The following is an 18,523-nucleotide window of genomic DNA, read 5'->3' on the forward strand; positions in this document are numbered from 1 at the left end:
AACCTTTGTGTTGAGCACGAGAAAGAAAACGTAAGACATTGATTGCGATTCGTTACTCACCATTAGTGAATTCATAATATACAAATCATTTGGTTTTAGAAATACCGGTTTAGACAAATGGCAATGGTCAATTTTAACCGCATTTGAAAAAGGCCAGATTGGCGCCCATACGATGCCACTCCACGTGACGCCACAGGGACCTAGTTTCTACCAGAGAGGATAGGAGTTTTACATCGTCTGAGATTACCAATGCATGCATGAGGCACAGAGTTCAGGGAAACATGACTTAATAATCACATATTAAAACTGCCTTTGGTCGGAAAGTTTCCTTTGCTTGATAAGGTATTAATAATCCTTATTTAAGCCAAGCGCTACCAGCTAGCAGGGTAATCTGCTACCTGCTAGCATCCTGCGTCGTATCAGCGCTCAAAGCCTCGCCCCAAGGTCACCTCACTTGTGGCATCGGAAACCAGAACGACGGCACACGGGGTTTTCCCAGCATTCATACTTAGTCGTCGCGTTTTCGCGCGCTTGAAAATTTTCACTTTTCATTTAATCGCGAAAAATAGATATCGTCATTTAAAAATCTAAAAGCGTGAAATGCGTACTTCAGGAGTAATAATGTTTCGATTTAGGCAATTTAAAAAAAATAGGAAACCACCCTATCCTGTGCAAGTTGGAACCAAGAGAAGGTCCTAAGATCCTATCTACCAAGGAGCATAAACGATTTTATCATACCATTTGTGACGCGACTTTGCACTGTATATCGCCTGAAATGTTCAATTACATTCGTAGAAGTATGTGAGCCCAACCTATGTCTCTCCAGCAATCGCTCTAAAATGAACGCGACACGAATCGATATCATCTGCAAATGGCATCGAGCACAGAATGTGGAGGGATCGCTTCGGAATTCGCCTCGCAATTTCTATTCACCGGCCCAGAAGTGGTTTCGGAGCGTTCCACCTGACGCCCGCCTGCTTCTGGAATCCCATGCGGAATACCTAAACCTCACAATGCCTCGCCCCGAATTAAATTTATCCGGATTGAAATGGCGTGATATTCTCATTCCATCGAAAACGGGGTCAACATTGCTTGATATGCATTGAAAACTTCGTGGGCTCATTTCCCGGAGGGATCCGTCGAGAAGAAAAGCTCCTTTATGAGTTCTCTTTCTTCGGCTGAAAAATTGCTCTAGAGTAACAACTATTATGCGCTTTGTTTCTTGGGGTTTCGTTGATGAATAAATTTGCCTTTGTCTTTCTTTATTTAATATCGCTTATCATTATTGATCCAACGTTCCGCCAGTGTTAAACTTTATTAGTTAATTTGTGAAGCGTTAAAAAATAAATTACGGGTAAGAGTAATATATCAAAGGAAAAAATATTTATGCGCGAGTTCCCTATGGAAGAAAATTTTCACCACGAGTAAATTTTCAACGATTAAAGCCAGCTTAAACTACACGTGATTACGACCATTCCCTCACTCACTCTGTGATTCAACCATTGGCTTGGCTTGGTTGTGTTAGGTAGAGCAATATGTACGATAAATTTACTTTTTAAATTGGAGAAGATTTTTTCTTAGACGACGTGAAACATATAAACTTGCGTTTACCGACGCGAGAATAAATAGGCAGCAAAACATAGAAACGGAAAATGTCATTCTTTCTAAGTACTACCAGGGATTACTGCGGTGCGTGATGAATATAAATAAGGGCAAACACTCGTTGGGGTGTCTCATTTCATATTCATAATTATTAGAGATGCGTGAAAATCGCAAATGCGATAAATGCGATATATATGCGAGGTGCGCCAATAAATGCGACATAGATGCGATGACTGGACTTTTATGATATTTTTACGAAAATTTACCTTTTCGACGGCAAAATTCGTACATTTTGTGCCGAGCGCATTTTAAATGCTCCACCGACACTCACCGCTTAAAGCATGTGAGCGACTGGCCACCTATTAGTTGGCTGGGACTCTACGTGGCCGCGAACTACAAATGGGCGCGGGCAAGCTACACCTCCGCCACTATACGTCTTATTCCTCAATTTATTAATGTTCTACAACATAATTATTTGAAATATTCTGTATTTTGTCATAAAAATATGTTTCACTACATTTATCGTCATCTACTTCATTATGAAAATAAAAAATAGAGGCTACAAAATGAGATAATCTGTAATTGAAAGTGCGATAAAATAAAAATGAAAGCGCGATTTTCATGTACCTCTACTCATTTTCCATGGTTCAAACCTAGCATGCATTTACTATGAGGAGAACTATAACCGTAGGGATAAATATGATCGCACTTTTTGTTCTTATGCGTAATACTTTTATGACTAAGTGGTGTGAGCACCCGAGAGATGGCTCGTGAGGCCACTATGCACTCTTTTCGCTGACGTGGATAGCCCCCTAAAGCGACTATGCGGTTCGCAGGCTATATCTGATCGCCGGGGCGCAGATATTCCATTCATGCCTTTTACTTTTTATTTCCTCAGCAATGCCACGAAGCAGGGTCTCGTCGCAGCCAAGTAGTCCCGCATCCAGGGGAATGACGGCCGAGGTCGACGTATCCACAGATACAGGATCCCCAAGGCCTCTCGGAATCGCCATGGCGACACGTATCGGCCTGAGGAGCCTGATGGGAGTAGGCCAACTCGCAAAGAGAGCCTTGATTCCCATTCCACCCCGAAATATAAAATTACAGTCATTCATAATTAATATGTTCACCCAAACGGAGAAAAAATGTTTAAATGTTTATTCACAATTTGAACCTAAACTTATCACTATTCTTACGGTTAAACAAGAAGGTTGTCAGAGATAGGTAAAGATAGAGCTCACCCAAGGATATATGTATATATAGATTAAACTGCGTACACTCCACGCATTTGTGCAATATCCTGACAAATTCAATCAAAGAATCTTCCAGTTTCAGTCAATATCAGAGCTTGATTCATAAGTGATTTTTGATAACGATGAAACCTCACTTTAATCAATCTGCATATTTTACTATAAGTCATTATTTTCACAAATTATGTCCCAAAGCATTTTCCAAGCCAATTTAATGATAATTCGTTTTTTGACGCCTAAATTTCACCAAATTATGCCAAAGAGAGGAGCAATAAAATATTTTTACCGACATACAAACGAAATTCTCTTTAACTGCAAGAGGGATTAAAGTCCGAAAGAACTTATTTTTGTCGGAATGAAATACAATTCCTTTTTTATGCATATATAATAGATTAAAACAGTGGTAACATTACGACTTCATCTCTGAACTCACAGCCTCGCGTTGCACGCAATTATCGAAAAACTGTATGCCATTCTCGTTGAGTGTGAGTCACCATGGTTTCCATGTAGGTTGACGTTTCCACGTAGAATGACGTTTCCATGTAGGTTGACGTTTCCATGTAGAATGACGTTTCCATGTAGGTTGACGTTTCCACGTAGAATGACGTTTCCGATTTCCATGTAGGTAGGTATTGCACAGAAAATTCATCGTCGTAATACTTTTTTACGCCGTGATGCCATATAAGGATATTGGCGTGACGATGGCAGCGAGGGTTTTCTACAACAAGAGCAATCCCCTCTATGAAATATGCACTGCATTAAGGAAGCAATTCTTGAAGCCTTATCGTATACAATGATTTTTTAATGTAGGGAGGAATAGATGTATACAGCATCAGATAAATCGAGGAAGGAATCTTTTAAAATGTAGAGTTGCAGGAGAATGATGAAGATGAAATGGGAAGACCGTGTAATTGATGCGTGAGTTCAAAGAGGGAAGTCTTTTGAAAATATTGGGCAGAAAATGGGAATTTTCAAACGACCACATATTGGGACATAATGGGCTGATAAATGTAATCGTTCACAGGCGCTGGACAGATCCGAACGGCACAGAAGAGCTTGCGATTACCCAATTTCACGTGTAGCTCACGATGACCCATGCAAAAAGGCGAATTCATTAGGAGTGCACCTGAATGTTAATCCACAGTAAACCGTAGCTAATGTGTGCGCTAAAATTGATGATTACGTTTATATTATTAGTTATGAAAATGAAAAAGCAGGAGCAATTTCCACAATTTTACATTTATTAATACGACCGGTTTCGCTTTCCACTCCATCTCGCCTGAAACCTCAGACTATATATTATTAGTTATTTTCGTTTTCAGCTAGAAATCGATGTGATTTAATTATCAAAGCTACCTTAAGATGTTGTTATAAATGTTCGCACTAAATTATTCAGTATTTTAAAAGATACAGTGTCCGGCGTGATACGGTGGAAATATTTGATATTTGGCTTATTAAAACCCTCAGAGTAAGGATGGGGGAGAGTGCGCTTTGGCTACTGCGCATGTAGTCAAGATCCCGCATATACAGCATATGCATCCCACACTTCCCACAATTCTTCCCACAAGGGATTCCCGCACTACTTCCCACGATCACGTGGTAACCATGTTGACTACAAGAATCTGCTACTGCGCAGCCTGAAAGCGCCCTCTACCCCAATCCTTACTCTGAGTTAAAACCACTTGTCTGTTTCCACACACTTTTATTTACACCGACCATGGTTTCGGCAACTGTATATTATAATGGCACAAGTTGCCGAAACCATGGTCGGTTTAAATAAAAGTGTGTGGAAACATACAAGTAGTTTTACTAAGCTGAATATTCAGTATTTTATTTTATATGCCTTCAAAATTTGGGGAAATCAATGTAAATTGAAATATTTATCTCATGTTAGCATTTTCATTTTTACTAAGTAATAACATTTATTAGTAAATTACATAAATATAAAATATTATGAAGAGAGGAGATAGATTTTTCTGATAGCCACCTAGAGTTTTAGAGCTATAAGCCACGTGGCAGGGGCGGAGTGCGATGGAAGACAAATCACGCAACCGCACCCCAACCCCGCACCCCGCTCTCCTTTCCTGCATCCGTTTGCAAACTGCAGAGAAAGGCGAAACTTGTGACAACGCACACACACACACACACTCTCGAAGATTCATGGCATCCAAATAAGCTGCAACACTCCGTGGAATGGGAAACTGCGCGAGATATGAGGCAGTTGCCCTCTCTTTTTAGGCCTCTGCAATATAAGAGAACGGCGAAAGCAAGGAAACTGCAAAACATACAATCTAACTCCACACGCAGTCGGCGGCAGAATTTGTCTGAATGGTCTTTGACCAAATCCATCTTCCTGTTGGGAATGCTCAAGTGATTAAGTATACAATATGGAAAATCATATATTTTAAGAGGTAAAATCCGAAGCAAAAAATATTCATTTTACCAAGACTGGTATCTGCGTTTTTTAAATATCTATGCTCAAAAACTAATAATAAAATAATAAACGGAGTAAAATGAATTTTCCGAAACTTTAAGGTGAAATATTAAAAAAACAAAATAAAAAAATTAAAAAAACAAATGAATTTTTCTCCTTCATGAGAGCGTTTGCATTCATTTTTATGTATTAAAATATCTCTTAAAGGAACGCAATTGTAATTCCGGAAATGACCGAATGAACACCGCATTTCTTCAATTGAACTCTCCATCCAACGCAATCAAAGTTCATAGGTGAATTAATTATTAGGATGAGCGTCACTGAAAATGAAACTCCGCATTTAACATTCCATTTTACCGTACACGGAATGCTGTAATCAAAGATGAAAGTCAATTTAATTGATTGTGACAGTTCGTGACGATAGCAGAGATGGGTTCAAGGATATGCGGTAGACAGTTTACCTATATGATAACAACTCATCTTTCAAAAATAAACTTTAACGTTTACTCTTTAGTTCATGGGAAGTTAGCTGTAGAACGATTACACTACCTCGGGCCTATTTATGAGCGAAATACGAGCAAACGTCAGTAATGAAAATGGTGTGGTAATAGAACGAAGCACCAGCGCAGAAAGAAATGAAAAACTAAATCATGACATCATCGTTAAATATTTAAACTTATAATGAATGGTGAATAAAAGATAGAATAAATCTTAAAAATGCAACGAGCAAAGAGAAATGGATGCAAAGATTACTATCTACTGAGGGAAAGAACTATCTGGGAGAAATCCAATTCTAGATAAAAGTGTAAGGTAAACTCCTGATCATGTCAACCAACACAGTCATTCGCAAGATTTTGGAAAGTAATGACCTTGAAAAAAATTAAATGATATATAATGTCTTGTATGTTGAACGGTAGAATAAAAATGCACGAAAAAATTTAGCATTTCTTCATTATTTATAGACGAGGAAATAGCCACACCGATTGTGCATAGTGATTGAAAAAAATGCTTAGATGAATAAGAAACCGTAAAAATCACACGGTACCACCATAACAGAATCGACTACGTAGTGATACTTAAAGTGACTGCGCACCCGCCGTCTCATTACTCATTTCTCTTCCTTATTCTCAATAACAGCCGATAAAATATGAGTCTTAAAGAATAACGAAAATTAAATAGGGTCACAGAAATGAGGGAGACTATAATATAATTAATTAACATGGCTTTTTTTTTCAACGGCCGACATTATATGTTTTTAATTCTTAGAAAGGTACCTTTAAAAGAATCTTTGAAATCATTCTTTGAAAGGATCAAAAACGTACCCTAAGATTCATGTTATAGTTCGCTATTTCCGAAGTGATTTCGTCTTAAATGCGGGAAATGTTCAGGAGATTCGCTCAAAGAAAATGCTTTGTCCACTACGTAATTTTTAAGTGCAACTATTCCGGTGACTTCGTGAAGTTACGCGTCTGGTTATGACGCAGTTATTCCTCGCATTATATCCCTAGCATTTATTTTCGTGCGAAGGGAATAGAACATTTTATCAAGGCCTTTACTTTTTCGTCAGCTTTCAGAGCACGAAATATCAACGAAGACATTTCCAGGTTGAAAAAAAGCACTCAATGTCGTTGCGGTGGCTTAAAGCACGATAATGGCATGTGATAAAATACTTTTGAATTAAATTTCCATATTTTCAGTCACTGAAATACAATAACATTTATTTTTTTATTAAAGCCCCTTTCTCAGATATGACAAAGGTAATTTTATTATCCGTCCGAGAAAGAGCCTAAGAAAGTCACTGGTTTTTTCGCTATTGAAACGAAAAAGAAGAACATTAGCATTTTCCCAAACTCTCAAGAAAATTCGATAATCGATCACAGCTTCGAAATTTTGAAAAATAGCCATCGTTTCAATAAAAAAAATTTGCGTGGCAATATCTTGTTATGAATTCAAAGGAGAAATTGTTTCTTAACGAAAACACTCTGATGTATTTTTCCATACACCAAATTTATATAATTATCCTAATATTGTCGGCCTCAGTGGCGGAGGGGTAAAGACCTCGCCTGCCAAACAGGAGGTCACGGGTTCGAGTCTCGCTTGGACAGGTTGCCCCTATCCAGGCTATGGTTGTTCCTACACATGTAACTGTCATATTTGTTGAACACCCCCTTGCAAAATGCCAATTTGCACAGCTTTCGGTCGTATGGGAATAAATAAAAAATGAATCAAAACCACAAGACAATTAATATAGCTAGACGCAGATTGCGAGGGGCAGGGCACATAATACGAAGAGAGCAAGAGGCCCTAGTAAAACAAGTCTGGGCGGAAAACCCTGATGGGAGACCGAGAAAAAGATGGAAGGATGAGGTGCTGATTGATATGGGTAGAATGGGAGTCATCGAGGAGGATGCAGAAGTTAGAAAAAGAGCTGGAGGCAGACAGTTGGCGAGGCTAAATACCAATTAAGTAATTATTATTAGGGTGCATATGGCCATGGGAGTGAGTGAGTAATTGGTGAAATAAAATTTACCGGCGGAATTCGCAGTTCCGTGTGATGAAAATCAGCCGACACAAATTTAAGCCATAATATTCCAATTGAGAGAATTGATAATGCAAAATATCAGCATATTCCTAACGTGGAAATCAATTTTCCTATCCTATTTCTATCGCAAATCCGCTGTCTTATTTTTGCCTCCACCCGAAGAAAAAACAAAATTAAGATTTTATTTAATGACTAATATGGAAATAAAACTCGTATTGGTTTTTCTTGCTATGAGAAAAAGTGCATCACGTTTCTTTCAGAAGGTAAATTTTTCTGCAGCAGATTTACCTAAAACGCGCGTAAAATAAGTATTACCTGAATAGGTATTTCTTTTTCTTTCAAAGAAAAAGTATTACCTGAATAGGTATTTCTTTTTCTTTCAAAGAAAAAGTATTACCTGAATAGGTATTTCTTTTTCTTTCAAAGAAAACTTTTTCATTGACGAAATATATGAAAAACATTTGTTCGTCTAGTTGTTTAAAGGTGAAATATCCTAGAATACCATGACTGGAATAAATCCATAAATCCATCCTCACTATTAAGGGGGGGCATCGCCTTCAAAGCCCCTGGCCTCAACTTGTTCGACCGCAAGTGGTTACGTGACCTCCAAACAAGCGAATTGACGTGCTGCTTTCCGAGCGGGGCCTTTTAACAGATTGCAGCCTAAACAGAGGCAGCCAGTCCTCCTCATTGACCGCTAAAGCAATTTCACGGAGTGCCTATCGTGTGGTCTGCGGCGGCGCCACTTGCTACAAAGGCCCCGCAAAATTGTCTTCCTCAGGGGCCCTCGTAACAAGCCAAGGGGGTAGCCACCCTCATGCGCCAGGACCTTCTTTCGCCGTCCCTTGAGCTATGCATGGAAAACGTTTATCGGGACAACTACATGCGTCTTGTTACTCCTTGGGCATTCCTCAAGGAAAATAAAGCGATCTCCAACGAATCGTGCAATACAAAAAAATTAACGAACTCTTCTGTGATTGATTGAAATTATCTTTAGAAAATGTGGTTACGTGAGTGACTCACACGACAAAATCAATAACATACGCTACTTTGACCAACAACGTCTTCCTATAGGTTGCAATATGTGAATATTTAGGCCTAAAGGGATAGAACGTTATTTTCAACGAAACAGGTGATAATTTAATTATCATAGCGGTAATTGCAATTCGCTTACAAATAAAATCGTGGTTCCGATGGTGACTCACTTACAAGATAACATGGACAACCTTGACCAATTATGCCGATCTTTAGTCAATAGTCTGTGGTGTCACTTGGTAAATTTTCTTCATTGTAAATAAAAAAACTCTTAAATTTCACATGTAATAAATAGATATGATTTGGGACGCTCCGATTCGCCGTGGTGCGACATCATCTGATATAGAAACGGGGAACACCAAACCTCAAAACAATATGTCAGTGGGGATCTTTTGTCTCTATCCTTCCGACCCTACTGGCTTGGTATATAATTGAAGAGTTGGTCATTCCCTTTATAATTTCCAGATTCACCGCGGCCAAACCAATCGTCCAACTCATACACATTGCGTCATACTATAGGCTGTGAAATATGAAATTTCAGTCTTTAAATACATGATTTTCCAGCGATTTAATTTCATCAACTCACGGAATGGTTCAATGAAAATCCACTATCAATATTAAAAGAGCTGTTAAGTATCACTTTTTTGACTCGCAGACAAACAATTTAAACAGATTGATCATCAAATGAACCAATGGACTCGTGAAGCCATTTTTCATAGTTTTCGTTTTTTCCATGAAAGAGGTCACTGACAACAAACAATAAACTGACCCATATTTTTCCATTTCTCAATGCATCACCTCCTTCTTGAACTAATTGGGATGGTCATCGCCTGGTGGAAGTTTGAAAATCAAGATGAAATAATTAAGTGCCAAGCAACAGAAGAGCAAAGAGAAGGAACAAAAAACTCGCTCAGATACAGCTATTAAAAATTGAAACTGGAACCAAATCAGCCTAAATTCGCAAATGCCAATACTTCTTAAAGAATAATAATGATAAAAGCAATTAATTGAGGACAACTTATCCCTAAAACAATTAACACTTGCGGCGAAGATCTTGAAAATGTATTCTGGTTAACTGAGCCAGAGCATTAACGTCGTCAGCAACTCATGAAAAGTGGACGATTCTTACGCGTTTTTTTATTTTACACTGATGAGAGACTGACCAAATCAATATCTTTCGCGCCAATCAACCGAGTCTTTTAATGAGTAACGATTTCTGGTCTTTATGACGCTATTCTAAATTATCCAGAGATTTGACCGTTTCTCTAATGCTACACTTCTCAGCATCCACTTTGCCGAAAAAATTAATCTAAATTAAACTAAAGTAGGAGCTTTTATGCGTTCTTTTTTCCACAAATGGCATTGACGATAAGTAAATAGATAAACCGAAGAACGCGGCCGTTCGGGCGGAAAATACGAATTGAATTTACGGTTGCGCTTGAGAAGGAAGTCACGGATTGCGAGTGAGTATTTCAGCAGTCCTAAAACAAAACGCAGCGGCGTTGCGAACTGCTCTACGCCCACCCTTCCCTCCACGTAAAATACGGGTTTGCTATATTTTCCTTTTCCCGAAATACCTACTCGCCAACTAGAAACGCTCACCAATGGAAGAGGCGTATTTTTCCCAGCCTCGGTCTTTGCCTGACGGGCGTCCCTGAATCGAAAACCACTGCCTTCTTTATTGGAGTCTGTTCGGGAGCTAGCGAACTGTGAATGGAGAGCAAGGGGCTCTCTGCCTTCTTCCGTGTATCCCAAGGAGAAGGCTTGAGTGCTTCCTCGTCCAATTCCTTTCCAACAACGATTAATGCTCATCTGCTAATTTTATTTTTTTTTATTCATTTCAAAAGCCCACATACGGCAATTATTGGCAATTTACAGTGGCGCAATAACAAGAGAATAAATAATATATAACAAGAGAAAAAAAATAATATTACGGGAGTCACATCAACCTAAAATATGCCGATAATCAAGTACATATAATGTAACGAGAATCAAAAGCTCGAAATTAAAGAACACTTGTATATAAAGGCAAAGAAAATTGTAGCAGTGGTAAGAAATGGGAAGTGTTGCTATTGATGTTCAGAGAGGTAAGATATAGGCAGGCTAGTGAAGACTTTCTGGGAAAGGAAAAAGGGATCAATACTCGGAGGAAGGGAATTAAGAAAAAAGGGAAGGCGGAAAAAAGTGAACATTAATTTTAACTGGCAAATGCCTACACGATAATCATTAGTTTTAGGCGTTTATTGGCGAAATTGCTTCATGTAAAATAAAATAACCTAGTGAACTTCAAATATTTATTTCATTCAACATGTCCGTACGATGAGCGAATAACAAACTTTTACCAATTATAATTATTTGCTTTAACCATGATTAAAACGGATTCCCAAAATTCGCGCCACTTGAACTTCGAAGACATATTCTTTCTATTCTGCGGAGAATAGATGACTTTAACGGGCAAGTGGCTTATGATATAGTTTCATGACATCATTACCTTTGGGCGTTTAAAGCGGCCACGTTCCTTAGTGAATTACATAGCGACCCGAAACTTGTGCGATTTAAAATTGATTACAAAGAAGAACATCAGAAGATTACAAAGCACAGTGAAGTACCTAAAATAGGTGACTAAATTAAGTATTCGAAACCTCTGTTCGCCCATTTTTCGACATTTTTTCACTGGAACAAACCGTTTGCTTCTTTTTTTTCCAGTTTTACGCGGTTTAATCGTGAAACGGATCGTAAAATAATCGGAGATAGAAAAGAGGGCTGAGCCGTATGGCCCTCAAACGTGAATCTCATTCATTCCCTCGCCTCAGCCAATCGCAATCGCTCGAAAAACATTGCAGTGGTTATAGAAGTCCCGAGGGGCTTATCCAATACCTGGGAAGAAAGCGTGCACTGCCAAAAAGTATTCCATTTTGTAACCTTCCCCGTCGTCATCATCATCACTGGTCAACGACCCTAAAATTGGTTTGACGCAGCTCTTCACTAAATTCTCCTATCAGCTAGTCTTTTCACACTTGCGAGTTTCTTCTCTTTCACATCTCTCTTTACTTGTTCCATATATTTTGTTCGAGATCTTCCTTTTCCGTTCTTGCCTTCCATTTGTCCCTCGACAATTGTCTTCATCAGGCCATCGTGTCTCAAGATGTGGCCTATAAGGTTGTTCCGTCTTCTTGTTAAGGCTTTTATGAGGCTCTCTCCTACTCTTCTTAGGACTTCCACATTGCTAACTGGGTCAATCAATTTGATCATCATCATTCTTCTGTTGCACCACATTTCGAAGTCCTCTATCCTTGCTTTCTCCGCTGCTGTCATTGTCCATTCCATATTGGAGCTTACTCCAGATGTAGGTTCTTATAAATTGTTTTCTTACTTCCATATTTAAGTTTCCCGCTGTCAGCAGGTCTCTCTGAGCTATTCTGCTGATAATTTCTCTCTCGCTCCTCCCGTCACTGGTGATTCTGATTCCCAAATAACAGAATTCATCTCTTCATAGACCGTAGGCTCCGTGCCTGCGTTCTCGGATCTAAAAATATGTCATCACTTCTCTAAAAGTTGGTAACATTGATTTGACTAACGCCAAAGAGGCGCCAAATAAGGGACAAGTCGTCTCACTACGCATCCTCTCTTACCTTCTACCATCTTCCTGTTTATATTATCAAAGATGAACGCCCTCCTAGCAGCACACGTGGGATGATTTTTTCTGTATTCGAGGCGTGGGAAGGGGAGAAGCGAGCGGGGAGGAGACGGGAGCGGCCTGCCGCCCTTCTATCGGCGACGCTGCGTGGGCGTTGGAATATTTTCTTCACGGACGCGGACTCAAATTTGGCATTTTGTGGTTGAACGGCGATACCACCGGAATGTCACGACGATGCCACCGGAAATTTAGTCCAGTGAGTGTTTTTTTGTCTTTTTGTGACCTGTGTTTCTGCCCAACCTAGGATATTTTTATGCTGTATAGAAGAGATATGTATTCTAAACCATATATATCAGAACATTCTATATTAATGCAGCTTAAAATGGATTTCAATTGCAAAAATGGTGGGAAAATTGCTCCAATCATTCTCTGAGAGTGTGCTTACGTCTTACGTGCCTATGTCTTACGAAAAGATTTCACCGCGTGGGAATCCTAAGCCCTGAAAAATGTGATTCCCACGGCCCCAACTGCGAAAGCAACCTCTCAAAATGGCAATAGCAGAGCAATAAAAGTCCTCGAGAAAAAACACTTTGGGGGAAGGGGGGGATTTTGCATACTTTTGAAGAACAACAATGAGGGCTGTTAAAAGAATGAAATACCACGCTCTGATTCGGATCGAAATGTTAAGAGAATGCTTTGCCTTTCCAGTTTTTTACAAGACAATGTAATGAGAGAGAGGGAATACTTAAGAGGGATAGATAAATACCATCAATGTCCACCAGGAGTAATATTTTGCATTTATTGGATCCCACGGCACAACTGCCTTCAATTGGTTCGCGAGCTTACTCTATGTAACCTCGAATTCATGGCTAAATGTATCGATTGAACATTTAAAAATTCCATGCAACTTTTTATTCACCGTGTTTTTCCATAGTAAGTTATGCCCGCAGCATATAATCTTAGGTTCATCTATTTCCCTGGAGAATGACACGTAAGTGCAGACACCGGTCATGGTTAATCAAATATTGATTTGTACAGAATTGACAGAGTTTCAATAGAATTTTTTAGGAATATTATACATAACTAAAGCCAGGCGACAGCATACCATTAGTCAGTTAACTTAACAAACAATAAGTAAGGGGTTTTATTCCATTCCATAGATTTCACCACCTCGAATATGAACTTTGGTAAACGGCCTTAATGTCACTTTATTTCCTCGTGCAATTCGGATCGCTCTGCCAGTAAGCGACGCGAGCGGCGGCTTTTGTCAACCTATTTAAATGCGCGGTGGGAGCCAAGATATTCAGTGGCCTACTGGAGAATGCTCTTTCGTAATATTCGTGAGAAACTACCTCCCACGGGAGTTCTGAGGACGAGGCTTTCTAACCTGCGTCTCCACTTTGTCGGAAGAGTGACGCAAGCTGCGAGGAAGAGTCTTTCCCTTCGCGTAACTTTAAAAAAATTACAATCGAATGTGTGTGTGTGGCAGGTTGCGTAAGTTAGGAGATCCTTCTTCACTCATTGAAGTCTCCGGAAATTTTTCTTTATTGGAAACTTCGTGTAAAACTAAATTTTTACTGCGCCGTGCTTTCAGAAATCAACTATCGCAGGTCACTCTCTACGGCTCAATATTTTAAAAGCACGTTTGTCTGCAAATCTGCCAGTTTCGTTCGAAAGATGAATGCGACCCCCAACCGTACAGCTACCTAAGATGCACTATGCATGTAGCCATTGCAAGTAACTTGTAGCGAGTTATTTTCTCTTAAATATGTCATATAGCTATCCATTTCGGAAAACCATTGATATAAGGTAGTGATTTATAATAATCAAGTTTCGTTTGCTGTCACATGAGTCATTCATCTGTCCAATCTGGAAAATTGTTTTGATTTACCGAGAGAGAAGATTTCAATAATACCTCAGCACAATGTAACTATACACAATACATAAATAATTATTATTTTTATTCCGAAGTAAAATTCGCAATCAGCGACATCTTACAACTAATTGTACGCTATCGGCAAAAAAAAGTAATTAACGGAGATAAAGGAAGCTTAGATTACGGAAACATTAAACCACGCCTATTTTCGTGTACAATACGGGCGGGTTTCTAGTGACAGGTTGTCCATATCGGATAAGCACCTTTAGACTCAAGGCAGGATATTACGCAGCAAAATCCTTTTATCCACCGCGAGGGCATCTCATCTTATGATACACCCACGAAAAAAGAGGCAAACGATAAGGATAACAATGGTCCCATACCTCCGATACTCGGAGACACCAGGATATGGGGGAGCATTGTTGACTGATTGATTACTATTGTTGTTTATGAATGAGACTCAGGGCCGAATTCCAGACCCGGACTCATACTTTACTTACTCCACCTCGGTTTTCAGGGCTGAACTTCAAGTTAAGAGTTCGTATTTTAGAAATTAATTTCGACTGAAATCACTTGAGCCATTGAAGTAAAATTTACCAAGTAATTCATTCAACCAGACTACTTTCATTCTTCCCCTTCTGTTCAAATACTAGCTTTCCTGGAGCACAATACCACACGTGGAAGTATTTTTGGGAGAGATATTTCATTTTAAACACGTCGCGCTGTTTGGGGCATTGAATGTATCGACGTGTCCAGGTATAACAGCCGCGACGTGCCTCGTGTTACCCCGTCCCCCTCCAGCGCCTGGCGTCCTTCACCCCAGCAGTCACGTGCAAACCAATCGATGGCCAAAGCACGCTCCCAAAATACGGGAGACACGCGCCGCGCCACACAAATCCCGCCACACGTCTCCCAAGATGGCCGATGACTATAAAAGTTATCACAGGCATTCGTAACGTATGACATCGGCGACTCAAACGACATAAAACACTATTTTATCACGATGAATTCTCCCACATTTCAGAAACCATTTAAATAACTTAATGCTTGGAGAATTAATACTGGTAATGAGTGAAGAATGCATTGAAAACATGTAAAAAAAAAAGTGAACAGTGAAATAGTGAATATTATTAATTGCATAATTTCCTTTTTATCTTGAAGATTAATGCATTTAGAGATTGTAAATTGCAATAAGATGCGTTAAAAACCATTGCGTTAATTTTCATACGTTGCAAGTACGTGGCCAAAAGTAGTACGCTGAAATCACAGCATGTCGAATAAAGAAGAGTGTGGGAAGAGTGTTCTCAAGCAATTTGAAGGATTCTCGTATTTTCTATAAAAACCACTTCAGAAAACCCAACATCATGATTGCTTCCTCTTCCCGACGAAGATGACCAACATGAAAGCTAAATATGATTTCCAATCTCTCTGAAGCATAGCATGAAGGGAGAAAATGCTACCCTGCCAATTTCTTTCATCCTCGGGACATTTCTGGAGGAAGGCTGGTAAATTCGTGCAGATAATCCGCTTTCGACAAGGACAGATCCATTCTAAAGAACCATTTCCCGAGAAACTCATCATCCGTGCACGGTGAAAGCTTTTCCCACGGAACATATCAACCCCTAAATGGTTCCGCTTCCGAAGGCCGGAGAAAATTGGAACGGTGCAGGGCGGACGACAGAGAGGGATAAGGGGCCAACATTTATGGAGGTTTAATTAATGGGGAAGCGAGTCGCGAACCTTAATCACACGCACAGTAACTCTCTTCTCCATCATAGCAAAACGTCCATCCGTGTCCTCACCGATGTGTGTTATATCCCGATCAAATCTATATTTTTTCCATGTTTTAATGACATTTTATGAAAAATTAATGCAAGACAGGACACACAATTTTCTTTCTCTTCTTGCGTGGAAAAAATGTATCTTCAGCTCGGAAAAAATGTATCTTCAGCTCGGAAAAAAAAGTCGACAGACTCCTATAAAAAAGGACACACCCATGAGAAAATCATAGAAGTTATTTATCTGGTATTTTAAATAAAACTAAAAAAAAAACAGATAAAAGATTCCAAGGCCAATGCGATGTAACGGCATCGTTTGAGTTTGAATTTTTCCATTTTTTATGGGAAAAAATGGGATAGGGAGTCGCTTAAAAGACTTGGAGGCGACGTGCTAGACTTAGAATGATAGAGCTATTAAGAACAAATAAATTTCAGAGCGACACGAAGAAAATCGTCTAAGATCCTCAATTCTATCTAGATTCAACAAAACTATAATATAATAAGGCAGATATATTGCCGAACGGATAGGTATAGGAATTAAATGTTAAGGGTTCAAGGTAAGGCGGGCGAGGAGAGAAAGATTCTAGATGTGGAACGAAAGAGACAGAAGGTATTGAAGAATTGAGGGAGTGCTCATTGGGAATATAGAAAACAGAGTTAGCGGTTAGATGAGGGCAATGCTGGGTAAGCGAGGGATAGGAGGGAAGTGAATAGAATTTATATAAATGGATAGGAAGGGAAAAGGTCATATTGTGAATTTTGTTTATTTTATTTTAATAAAGAGGGACACATACAGCAAGACTGCCAATTTAAAGTGCACTTATAGCAACAAATATCAAATAATTAAATTATAATTATTTATTACACATTTAAATAGAGTAAAAAAGAAAACACCAAACATTTACCCGGCTATCTAGTCATTTATGCGATAAATATGTTGATGCCAGGTGACTAAAATTTTTAAGTGTCAGAGCAAACGAATCAATATCACCGGGCAGAGAATTTATTAGAAAAGACAGTCTACGGAAAAGTGAGCGCTTAATTACAGATAGCCTGGGTGTAGGAATGTGGAGTACAGAGGTAGATCGGGTGTGGCGGGAAGGTACTCTAATGTTGAGGAAGGAAACAATGTCAGGACTGTCGACGTGGGAGTTAAGAGTATTATAAATGAATTTGATGTCTGATTGAAGTTAGAGAAGGGAGAGACGAATTGGAGAATTGAAGAGGGGAATCCAAGTTGGAAGGGAACGAGCAACATGCTCAATTGTCAGAGCCATGGAGGTTCATCGGGTGGATGAGGGAAGAGCATAATGCACTATAAGTCACAGACACAGTGCCACAATGTCACATGTTCAAGGAATGCGGACATTTCGTTTCTATGGGCAACCTCAGAATGACAAATTACACTCAAATATACACCATCTCCACCACTGGCCCATTGAATTTTCTTTTAATCTTGAATGCTTTACTTCTTGAAACACAAACGTCAAATCATCATTCAGATCGCGCGGGATATATCAGATCCTAAAGTTTATCACGCGCTTAGTCCTCACATTGGTGGAGTTTCAGGAACGGAGTGCTGTATTGCCCAAATGTCCCACTCACAACACTCAAGCAGGGATCGGACACTATCCGATGATTCTCTCCCACCGACTGGAATTGAATGCAACGAAATACAAAGAGAGACGGAGCAAGAGTAATATTTCAAATCCTGCCGTGTGAAAGACGTTTAAATATACGTGAGTTGCCATGAGAAAAAACCCCTCGGACCGGGAATCGAACCGCGGATCTTTGGCTTTCCGGGACACTGCGCAGACCAGTACGCTATCCAGGATCTTGATTTCCCATGGCAATTGTACCGAGGCTAATGGTACTAGATGCTAGGCCCTCGTGGTCCATCCAAGATGACAACGCGAGGGAGAAAGGACTCTCAAGAAGCCAACGACTCAATAGAAAACTGATTAGTATTATAGCGATGATACTATATTATCAATCGTAGAAATAACGGGTCTATCATATGATTTTTGTTGTACTTAAATTGCTCGCTCAGTTTAGATGAAAGAGGTTTTCAAATTCGGGTTTCTTCTCTTTTTTTGAAACAAAGAGTGGTAGTAGGAAATCATAACATTATTGCAGGGATAGGTCACAAGAGAACGAAATGGCGTTGGTATGAATAACAGACACGGGTGCGAAGGCCTGCCAACTGCTTCGGCTGCTTTGCGTGCAAAGAAAAATCGCCCCTTCGATGACAGCATTTTTACTGCTCCTTTTTGGCGCCCTGATCGATAGAAGGAATTATTTTTCGTCGGACGGTGAGGCCAGCACGAAATCCGAACGTTTACTTAGAGGGAGGGAGGGTGGATAACAAT

The 18,523-nt window shown here is 39.5% G+C and overlaps 1 protein-coding gene across 1 annotated transcript in view; it reads right to left on the minus strand.

The window, feature by feature from the left end:
* The window catches only part of LOC124168746 (whirlin), a 521,564-nt gene that overhangs the window by 470,444 nt on the left and 32,597 nt on the right, over positions 1-18,523 (minus strand). The window lies entirely within an intron of this gene.

Source organism: Ischnura elegans, chromosome 12, assembly GCF_921293095.1.
Source record: "Ischnura elegans chromosome 12, ioIscEleg1.1, whole genome shotgun sequence".
In the NCBI taxonomy this organism is placed as follows: Eukaryota; Metazoa; Arthropoda; class Insecta; order Odonata; family Coenagrionidae; genus Ischnura; species Ischnura elegans.